At 35.5% G+C, this 10,041-nt stretch overlaps 1 protein-coding gene across 1 annotated transcript in view; it reads right to left on the minus strand.

Annotated features, from left to right (window-relative positions):
• Positions 1-10,041, minus strand: part of slc35f3b (solute carrier family 35 member F3b) — a 52,080-nt gene that overhangs the window by 35,073 nt on the left and 6,966 nt on the right. The window lies entirely within an intron of this gene.

Consider the following 10,041-nt stretch of genomic DNA (forward strand, 5'->3'; position numbering starts at 1 on the left):
GATATCGCCTAATTTTGACAATTTGGGATCAGTCGACGTTAGCAACGGGCACCACATGCTCTTTTGAGGCATCTGATTAGCCAGTTTATAACTTGAATTACTTGCGGTAAAGAAAATACATCATAGAAATATATAGGTTTAGCAAGACCATGTTAAAAAGAGACACCGGAGCAAGAATGGTTATTCTGACAAACAGAATCACTGAGTACTAGCTGTTTATTTTTCAGTAGAAGTTTATGGGAATTTGACTTATTGGGACCAGTATGTACTTCCTATTAGGAACATGAGGGAGGAGAGGATGATCAGTCCATTTCTCTCTATGTGCTGTCTATGGTTACTCCATGCTAACAGTACTGCCCACAAATCGAAGGTAAATTTCGAATGAAAAATTTGCACTATTTGCTAGACAACAATACTTTTAAAAAAAAATTTTGTTACGCCTAAAAACAGCACAATCATAATTTAATACCTTTGGGAACGCTTTTACAATAATTTAAAAGATTGGGTTTTTAAATGTAAATTTAACAAAATACAAATTTTTCCAGCTAACCGTCATGTCAAGTAGAAACTCTGCATCCGTGTAAATTGCATTCTACATGTTTTTCCATTTGATTGTGACACATTTTAGACATGTAAGGAAAATCTCCTGTTAGTCACAACAAATAAGAAGCAGCTCTTTACACACCGGCTCTTTTTGAATCCCCACATCAAGCCTTTACTGCTAAACCCCTGCAGACCTGACTGACAAAGCAGCTTTAGATGCACAGTGTGTGACTTCACCAGGCTGTAACTTTATATAAATATCAAGAATATGTGATTCTGGGCAACAAACAGTAAATGAAAGACTTGTAGATATCAAAGAATTGACATTTTTTACACATAGAATAGCCACACATTTAACAAATTCCAGGTTTTCTTTTGCTTAAAATAGCATAATCTCTTAAAGACAAGTAGTAAATCTATCTACAACTCCCAATATAGAAATGCTGTCACTGTAGATAAACTGTGGAGTGCAGTGCAATTATGTTTCTGCTCCACTAGTTTCACAATATACTATGACCAAGTCCTACAGATTTTCTTTTGAAAATTTAACAGAGAAAAAAACATCATGAGCCCTTGCATTAATGATAATATTATTTATATTTCAGTGGTGACCAGATGATACATCCTTACTGATTAAAATCAGAGCTGATGGAATCAGATGATATACTTTCCATATGAAAAGAGAAACATTATCTTATTTAAATATAAATGATGAAATATTCACAGAAGAAGGGGCTAGGTACATTTGCAGGAAAGTGTTTACAAAAAACAGCTTTTTGCGTGAATTTTAGTCCCACATAATTGGTTTCTCCATCACAGACGAATCCCTGCTGCGCCTCTGAATTAGAGACCATCATCCCTGCTTCCACGCTCTAGCTGTTGCCTCTTTTAGTGCCGTTTTCTCTGCAGGCGTTGGGGAGAGCTGTGCAAAGAAGGCACAGATGAACATTGGAGCCCTGCAGCAGAACCGAGGCATCTTTTTAGCATTGTGTCTGACACAGGGGGGTGGGGGCGCTCCAAACTGTCTCCTTTCATGGGTGGTAATTAGAAGGAGAAAAATATTATTTGAGGAAAAGTTAGCTTTTTGTGCATTTGTGATAAAAAGACTCCAGTTTGAGATATGCTAGCTGAAAACTAAAAAGTGCATTTGAAGTTCAAAGGATTGTTGTAGAACAAATGTATCTGACTCAGACACAGAGCAAAACAAACCTCTATTTTTCTGACTAAAACTTACAACTAAAAGGCAATACATGTGCTTTTTTCATGTTACAATAAGGGCATACAGTCACAAAAATATGTTTTTTTTCTTTGTTCATTTAATAATTAAAAAACACAAATGGACATTGCACGTTGGTGTGAGATTTCACAAAGCTAGCTGTTGCTGCAGCAGCATTGTTAACACAAAGTGCTGTTTGCTGTATAATTCTGCCTGAATACAGTCACCTGTTTTAAACCCCACTGCATTTTTTTTCTTTCTTTCACAATCTCACTCACAAACACTTGAAAAATTGGGTTTAATTAGACAAGATAAATTTAACAAATTAATAATTATTGTTCCCACTTAATAACTCATTTAACCCTGGACAACCCAAGAACTGTTTTCTTCAAGGCTTTTAGAGTTAATTTAACTTTCTTTTTTCATTCTGTGTAGCAGAAATTAACAGCAGCCAAGGAAAAATAGAAATAGAAATGAAAATAAATAAATACAAACATAAAAAAGGGAAAAAAAAGGTAGTGGGTTCTTCTAGATTAAATATTTATTATTAACAATTCACACCACAGGACTAGGGGTTATGGCAACTGAGTGAAAACGCTCGCCAGAATTAACTGAACCGTACTGTCCTTACCAGATCGTACCAACCCGGACTCCTCAGTGGAAATGAGGCTTAATTAGAGTCACCAATGAACCTATGAAGCATGTTTTTGGACTATGGGAGAAAGCTGGAGATCCCTTAGAAACACACATATGCAGGAGAACATGTAAACTCAACGCAGAAAGCTCCCAGCTGGGATTTGAACCAGAGCCTCCTTGCTGTGAGGCAAGAGCGCTAAGCACTACGCCACAGGGCAGCCCATGAATGCATATTAAAAGGCAAATTGTTGATGTTTTTCACAACTAGTTTGTTTGTCACTGCCTTTTAAACACCTTCTATACTTCTGCTTTCTCTGTAAACATCTTTCACCCACTCAGACCTTCTTCCAATCAGAAATAATATCTTGATACCAGATTTAGAAGACTCACTTGACTAAGAAGGCAAACGGTTCAAGCAAATCAAATTTCATAAACATAAAACTTAATGTATAAAATATGCAAATGCTGCACAGATTACTTCATTTTGAAAAACAGAATGCTCACAAAAAGGGACACATTGTTTAATATCCTGAAAATATGAAATTAGCTTCCCTGGAGCAGCGTGAAAAAGCAAAAGTAGATCTATCAAAGCTCCTCTTGTTTGCTGCTTATCTGGGTCTCATTTATCATCTATGACAAATATTATTAGACACTAGAAATCTTTAGGTACCTCCAAGAAAGCCACCTTTACACAGGAACATTGTGTTAGTACATGTTTAGAGGAAAGGTTCGACATTTCAGACAAAATTATTCATGGTAGAACCACTTGAACAGACTGAAAGAATTCTATGGGTAATAGCCTAATGGCAAAAAAATGAACAGATTTTGAAAATGTTAAATGCACCAACAAAGCTAAAAATATATTTATGTTTAATGGGCAGCAAAAAGCGACAGTCAGATCAGTATTTTTTCCATTTAAGTTTACAATAATTTGTTTAATGTTGGACATTTTTTGTGAGCCATTATTTTGAAAGCAAAAAATTCTAATTTACCACAGCTGAGGTTTTTCTTTTTCTTCACAATAGCAGCATGAGTTCATGGAGGTAGAGAAGAATTGTAAGTGGGAGGATAAGTGGGAGAACTAAGACACTGAACACATCATTGTCCATTATTTTATTTTTTTTTGTGCAATTTCTGCATCTCATTAACAATGAAAAATAAATAAAATTAGGAAGAAATTAATAAATAAATACCCTTATATTTTAAATTAGTTCTAAAAATAAGTATTTCTGGATAACAAACGGCTCAGATGAACCACATCTTCCTTGAAAACTTTTTTTAAATCAGACATGAAGCAAAACAGACAAAATATGGAGTAAAACTTTCAAAAAAACTGATAATACCTTCCACTAACACAATACAACTCTTGAAATAAGCAGATAATAATGTGTTTTTTTTCTCAAAACGACCCTTAAAAAATGAGTCAGCTCTCTTTATGGTCAGCCTGTGGACAGCATGACTCACTGATGCAGCTGAGAGGAGTGTTGACTGTAACCTCTACGTGTATCGTGGGTTTATCATGCATGCTGAATGCCCTGTGCTCTTGCTGGTGGCAAACTGACTCACTTGACAACAAGTGAATAGCAACCGCTTTCATCTTTTATTTATTTATTTTACTATTTAATGAATGGTTGACATGATTAATGCATTAATTATATCTCATGGTTCTATTTTATTATGTCAGATCGCTGAAATAATAATCTGACTACAACGTAATAATCTGGAGTACCAATCAATTTTAGGATGTATTGTATTTATCTAATATATTTGTTAGGCAACACAACAATAATTATGTATCAACTTATTTTTATTATCCTCTTCTTTCTGAGCGACAATATAAGTCTTTATGGAAATGTGCAGCTGGCCATAAACCTTTTAGTACTGAAGAAATCCAGTTTTGAACTTCCTGCTTTATTGTTATTTCATTGGGTAGGAAATGGTTTATATTTTATGAAATGGAACAAAAAGTTCAGCTGAAAAGAAGTGATCATTTGAGCTTACAGTGTGAATCTTTTATCAGTCAGCATTGCTGACTGAATCACTGCAGCATAAGCCTGGTTTCATTTTTGCAGTTTCCTAAAATTGGCTGAGAATCAAACATATTGTCATGTTTAATTCAACTCATCGCTCCTATTCTGCTGGTATTTCTGGGACGACAAACTAGCCTTCTGCAGTGTCAAAACACGACTGTCAAATAAAAAACACAATTTATTACAAACCTTCTAGCTATCCAGTAGTGGGCTGCTCTTTCAGCAGAAGTTTTTCAGATAGTGGATTCTTGGAGTATTGATCTTGTGGTGTTCACACTTGACCTACAGGGAGGGGCAACTGTTTATTACCACATGTCCACCATCTTGCTACTACTCTCGATATATGAAAGAGTTGGCATCATATAATTCCAGCCAGGCACAAACTGCAATTATTTATTTCTCCTCCATGATCACTTTTCAAATGGTCAAAGGGACCTCCATGAATTAAAAGGGCCTCCATCCATACGTCACTATCAAATCTAAGTCCCAATTGGTCAAAGCTCAACCTGGTTTAACTTTCAATTCACATAAAGCCCAAACAAAAACAGTGCTAAACTTCCTGACTTGTTTTATGTTTGGCCACGGTTCCAATCCTTTTGTTTTGATTTTTCTGTTTTGAACCAGCAAACCAATCATTTAATTTTTTTTCTTTCTTTACAGGACACAGTTCTTTTTCTTTAATAAAACTGTGTTCCTCATCCTCCTGGTGTCCAGTTTCTCATATGTCATGGCCCATTTTTGTGTTTCCCCTAGACTTCAGACATTTTGGCCTGTTAGGGCCGTAAGAATAGCTCCCCATGGCCCCAAATGAGACCGTAGCAGGTTTAGAAAAAAAGTAAATACAGTAGGTGGATGAAATAGTAATTGTAGTAACAGCTGCCCAACAATGAACTGGTGAACTGTCCAGAGTGTATTCCACCTTCACCCTTCAGTGACTGGGTAGCTTCCATCAACCCCATGACCTCATATGGAGAAAAGCAGGGATAGAAAATGGGTGGATGGGATAGTAGTAATAATTGTAATAGAGAAGTAGCATTAACAGAAGTCTGGGCTCTGTCTCTGTAGGGAAACAACAGGACAGTAGTACGTGTGTTTGTGTTTTACCCACTTTGCTCTGACATGCCTGCTGACACTGAGGCGATACTGGACGTATAATGGAAAAACAAACAAGCCAAATAATGACGAGTCGAGCCATAATGGTAGACAAAATATGGCCTCAGTTTGTTTTCATTTGAGGTCGGATGAATCTAAAGTCTTGAACTTGAGCTCATTAAAACAGGCTGGCACATTTAGCCGGGGAAATGAATTTATGGTCGTGATTAGAGCCTATCTTCCCATCAAGACACCAAAATAAGCCTCCTAATTACCTGGACATACCCATTTACACTCTGCTCTTCCAGTCAGCCAGCGCTGCTCTATTGTAGCTCACAGACTAAATGATGTGCTGGGTTCGGCCTCAGCAGACCTTCAAGTAATTACACAGAGGCAGGAGTTATCACTTCACAACTTCTAATTAACAGCAGATAAAAGCAGTGAGGAGGAGGAAGTTGTGGCATGAAGACAGGAATTGTCATCAAATTGGTTTATAGTATATAATGAGGAGAGATCTCTACAAACAGAGCAGTAAATTGACACTTTATGTGTTCACAATTCATTTTGAGATCGTCAGGGATTCATCATTTTATGCAACAATGAAACCTACAGCTGCGTATTTAACAAAACAGATCTGCTCCCCTCTGTAAAAAGTTTGTTTTCAGAGGAACGTTAAAATCCCAGATAAACGTATTCACTGCATGGTCTTGAACCAATGAGCTGGAAATATGGTTTCCTCCCCAGCCCGTCCACTCAATAATCTCCTCCACTTTGGATGATACTGAGAGCAAACAGAAGCAGCTGTGAGAGAAAAGGTTTTCTTGTTCAGAGAGGAACATTTGATCTACAGCTCCTCCAGTCCAATAAGCAGAAGTGGGACTTCAGCAGCAGGTGTTCAATGGTCTATGCATCCTTCTCAATTATAGATGAGATGTTACACAACAGAGGCTGCTTCTGCCGTACTCTAGAGAGTAAAAGAGCTTAAAATACAGACTGTACATTTGCCGTCAATAGTGTTTTCTAAGTGAAGCAGAATTAGTCTTTGGTACCGTTTTGTATTTTATGACTGAAATATATATACAAAAAACTATTATTTTCAATAATAAATCAGCAAATCCAATTTTATTTACTTAAATAAATGAACAAAATGTTTTAATGTGTTTCTATGTTATTCTGATCAACTTCAATTCAATTCAATTCAATTTTATTTATATAGCCCAATATCACAAATTCAATTTGCCTCATTGGGCTTCATGCCTGTAGTTTTTACAGATGCACAGATGGAGTCATAAAATATGCACAATAGGTAAAAACTAAACAGACTATAAAGAACAGGTCATCCCTGTCCTTAGACCCTCCCTCGCGGTAAGGAAAAACTCCTAAAAAAACCTGAGTCAGGAAAAAAAGAAGAAACCTTAGGGATTCCCACATGAGGGAGAGATCCCATCCCAGGACGGACAGGCGATACCAGAACGGTTAAAGAAAAGTTAGCTGCTAACTTCAGTCAGTATAGTGTGTGTTCTTCTTCATGTTGAGTGTTCAGCCCCTTTGGAAAACTGGGACTTGAATCCACATCATTTGCTTCTTGTGCAGAAACATTGCAGTGACTTTATTTACTTATAGACACAATAAAGACAAGTGGGGAAAAAAAAACCAGAATCATCCCCCTATAGATAGTAAAGTGCACATAAATATTTTGTTTTTTTTTAATCACTGCCTTATATTAAATAAAAAAAGGGGTTTGTTTGTAATTTTAAAAATCATAGAATTTGCCTCTCATTCATTTGTTTCGCTTGAGCAGTGTGACATTTATGATAATAAGAGTAAGTTAAGTCAACATTTCAAAATTAAAGGTAATAATTGTTGTTTTTAAAAAAAATAATGCATAATTTGAAGAAAATATTGATTTAATAAAATAGATTAATTTATTAAACTGTTCCACAACCCAAATAAAGGCCATAGCTTACAGCATAAAGCTGTAATTACAAACAATAAAGAAATATTGTTTTTATTAAACAAGGGGTGGGCAAACTACGGCCCGAGGGCCATATTAAACTATTTAATCTGGCTCGCCAGACGATTTTGATCACCCATATTAATGTTTTAGTTTCAGTGTAGTTCAGGTGTCTCCCCACAGACAGTGCACTACAAATAAATTTACTTTTGTCCAGGCCCAGAAAGTTATTCTGCATTCATGTAGTGTTTGAAGACTCGTTTTTCCAACATTTATGTGTGATTCCCAAATTGGACAGTCATTTTTCTGATTATTCCAATGCCACATGAACGTAGCATTTCCCTAAGTTTGAGTTTTTTCCTGAGGGGCTTCAAACCCATTGGTGCAAATAGCACTAAAATAAGAACAAAAAACACAGTTTTGACATAAAAACTCCAAAATGTAGTGCTTTCAAGTTATTTTCCATCAAGTTTAAGGCACATTTTTGTCCACATCCTGTATTATTTCTTTCTTTTATAAGGTGAATTACCAAAACATGCCACAAATCTGCTCCTGTCAAATTTTAGAACCCTTTGTGGCCCTCAAATAAGAAAGTTTGCCCATCCTCGTGCTAAACTATTTCCTTATGTAAACAGTGTTTCTTGGAAATAAATCATAAATAAATGCTTGTTAACTTTCTGCTTAAAAGTCACTTAATTGCCTGGTCTATTGCTGAAATGGGCGCACAAATAAATTTGAAGGTTAAAACAGACCTTATTTTTTGCCACATTGGTCTGGATCAAGTGTGCACTCGCACAAACTCTGGTCCAAACAATAATATACCCATTTGCTTCCAAACAGACTGTGCGGTTCCCTTCGGTTTTCTTAAGGTGTAAATATGAAGTGGTCTTGATCCAAACCCACTACAAATATCTTCAGTCTTATTGAAAGTAACAAAAGAATAAACAGATGTGGAAGTCACAGTAAAAGCCGTGAACAAACGTGAAGAAGACACAGAACCTCCTCCCTGATGTTTGGACAGACACCCAAAGAATGCTACCACAAACATATGATGGTTTTTTTACTCATTTTTTTGTGCAAAAGAGATGAAGTAGTGAGGGTTAGAAACTCATCAAAAGTTCCATACTGAAGTAAAAAAAAATTCCAAGCATCCTTAAAGGTATGAGATGGTAAAAAATACAGGTAATTGAAAAAGTTTCATAGTTTGATGAATGGAAAGGCAGCTGAAGAAAATAACAACGAGAACCTAAAGAAATAGACTTTGAAAAAGCTGCTCTTGAAATTCAATTTTTTTTTTTTTTAGTGCAACAATTTTGTCAAGTGCAGCACAAAAACCTTCATGTCTGTTTTTCCAAAGCTGCATGGCCCTTGAGATTACTGGCCAAAGGGTGAAGCGATTGTCACAATTTTTATTCCACTTGCAAAAATCAAAGGGAATACAAAACTAAATGAAAGGAAAAAAGTAGAGTCTACATTGTCTGAAGTGGGTTTATAAGTTTTCTGGTGTTAGTTTATAAGAGCAGAACAGCATCAAGGTAGAATTGACATGACAGCACTTAAGATAATGTAAGTTATCAATCATAAAGATAGATTAAAACTGTTTGATGTCTTTTATTGCAGTAAAAAATGACAAAGTCTACAACTCAATTAAGTTTTTGGGACAGTTTTAGATTTATTATGACATTATTGTGTAATACAGGAAAAAAAACTGTAGTTGCACTAAAAGATGGATATCAACAATTGGCACAGAAAAACAGTTTTACTTAATGAATTGTAAAGTGTAAAATAAAATTAAAATAAAAAAAAAAACTCAAAAAGGCCTAAGACTAAATGTAAAGTGATAACTTCAAATTCATACATTCAAAGAACTAATGCCCTTTACTTAGACATTAAACATTTTGACTTTAAAATTTTCCAGAAAGTTTTCTGCTCCAAAAATGTATATGCCACGTTTTACTTATCAAGCTGCTGTTCCACAAAATGAGGTTAGTTAGTTACGTTTACCAATTTTTTATTTAGCTATGTTTAGATTTAGCAGTTATTTTTACATTTTAATTTTTCCTTTGTTAAAAAAAAAAGGCGTTTGCAGAGTAATGATTATATCTCTTCTTCCCCTTGACTAACAACAGTGGCGGGAAAACATGGGGCATGGACTCCATGTGGAGTTCGACCATGCCCAGGCCCACCGCTCAAAATAGAAGCCAACCTCATTTTATCCCTCGTGAATTACGGAATTTGCACCAGAGAGAACGCTACCTTTATGATAGTAAAAAGACATCAAGAAAAAGAACAAGTGTATGTTTGCATGACAAAAAGTTTACTCTGAGAGAAACGGTTTGTCTGAAGGTGGGACTATGGAGAACAGATTAAAGTTTTACCAGTCATTTAATGTCCATTGATGATGGTTTGATAGAGAGAATTAAAGAAAAAATAATAATGTTATAATCTCAGAAAAAAAGATATATATTTTTTTGTTACTCAAAAAGCCCTGATTCTGCAAAATAATTAAATCCTACCAAATATATCTCCCAAAAAAATCCACTTTAAAGTGGATTTCAAGCCTACTGCAA

Source organism: Oryzias melastigma, linkage group LG15, assembly GCF_002922805.2.
Source record: "Oryzias melastigma strain HK-1 linkage group LG15, ASM292280v2, whole genome shotgun sequence".
Taxonomy (NCBI): domain Eukaryota; kingdom Metazoa; phylum Chordata; class Actinopteri; order Beloniformes; family Adrianichthyidae; genus Oryzias; species Oryzias melastigma.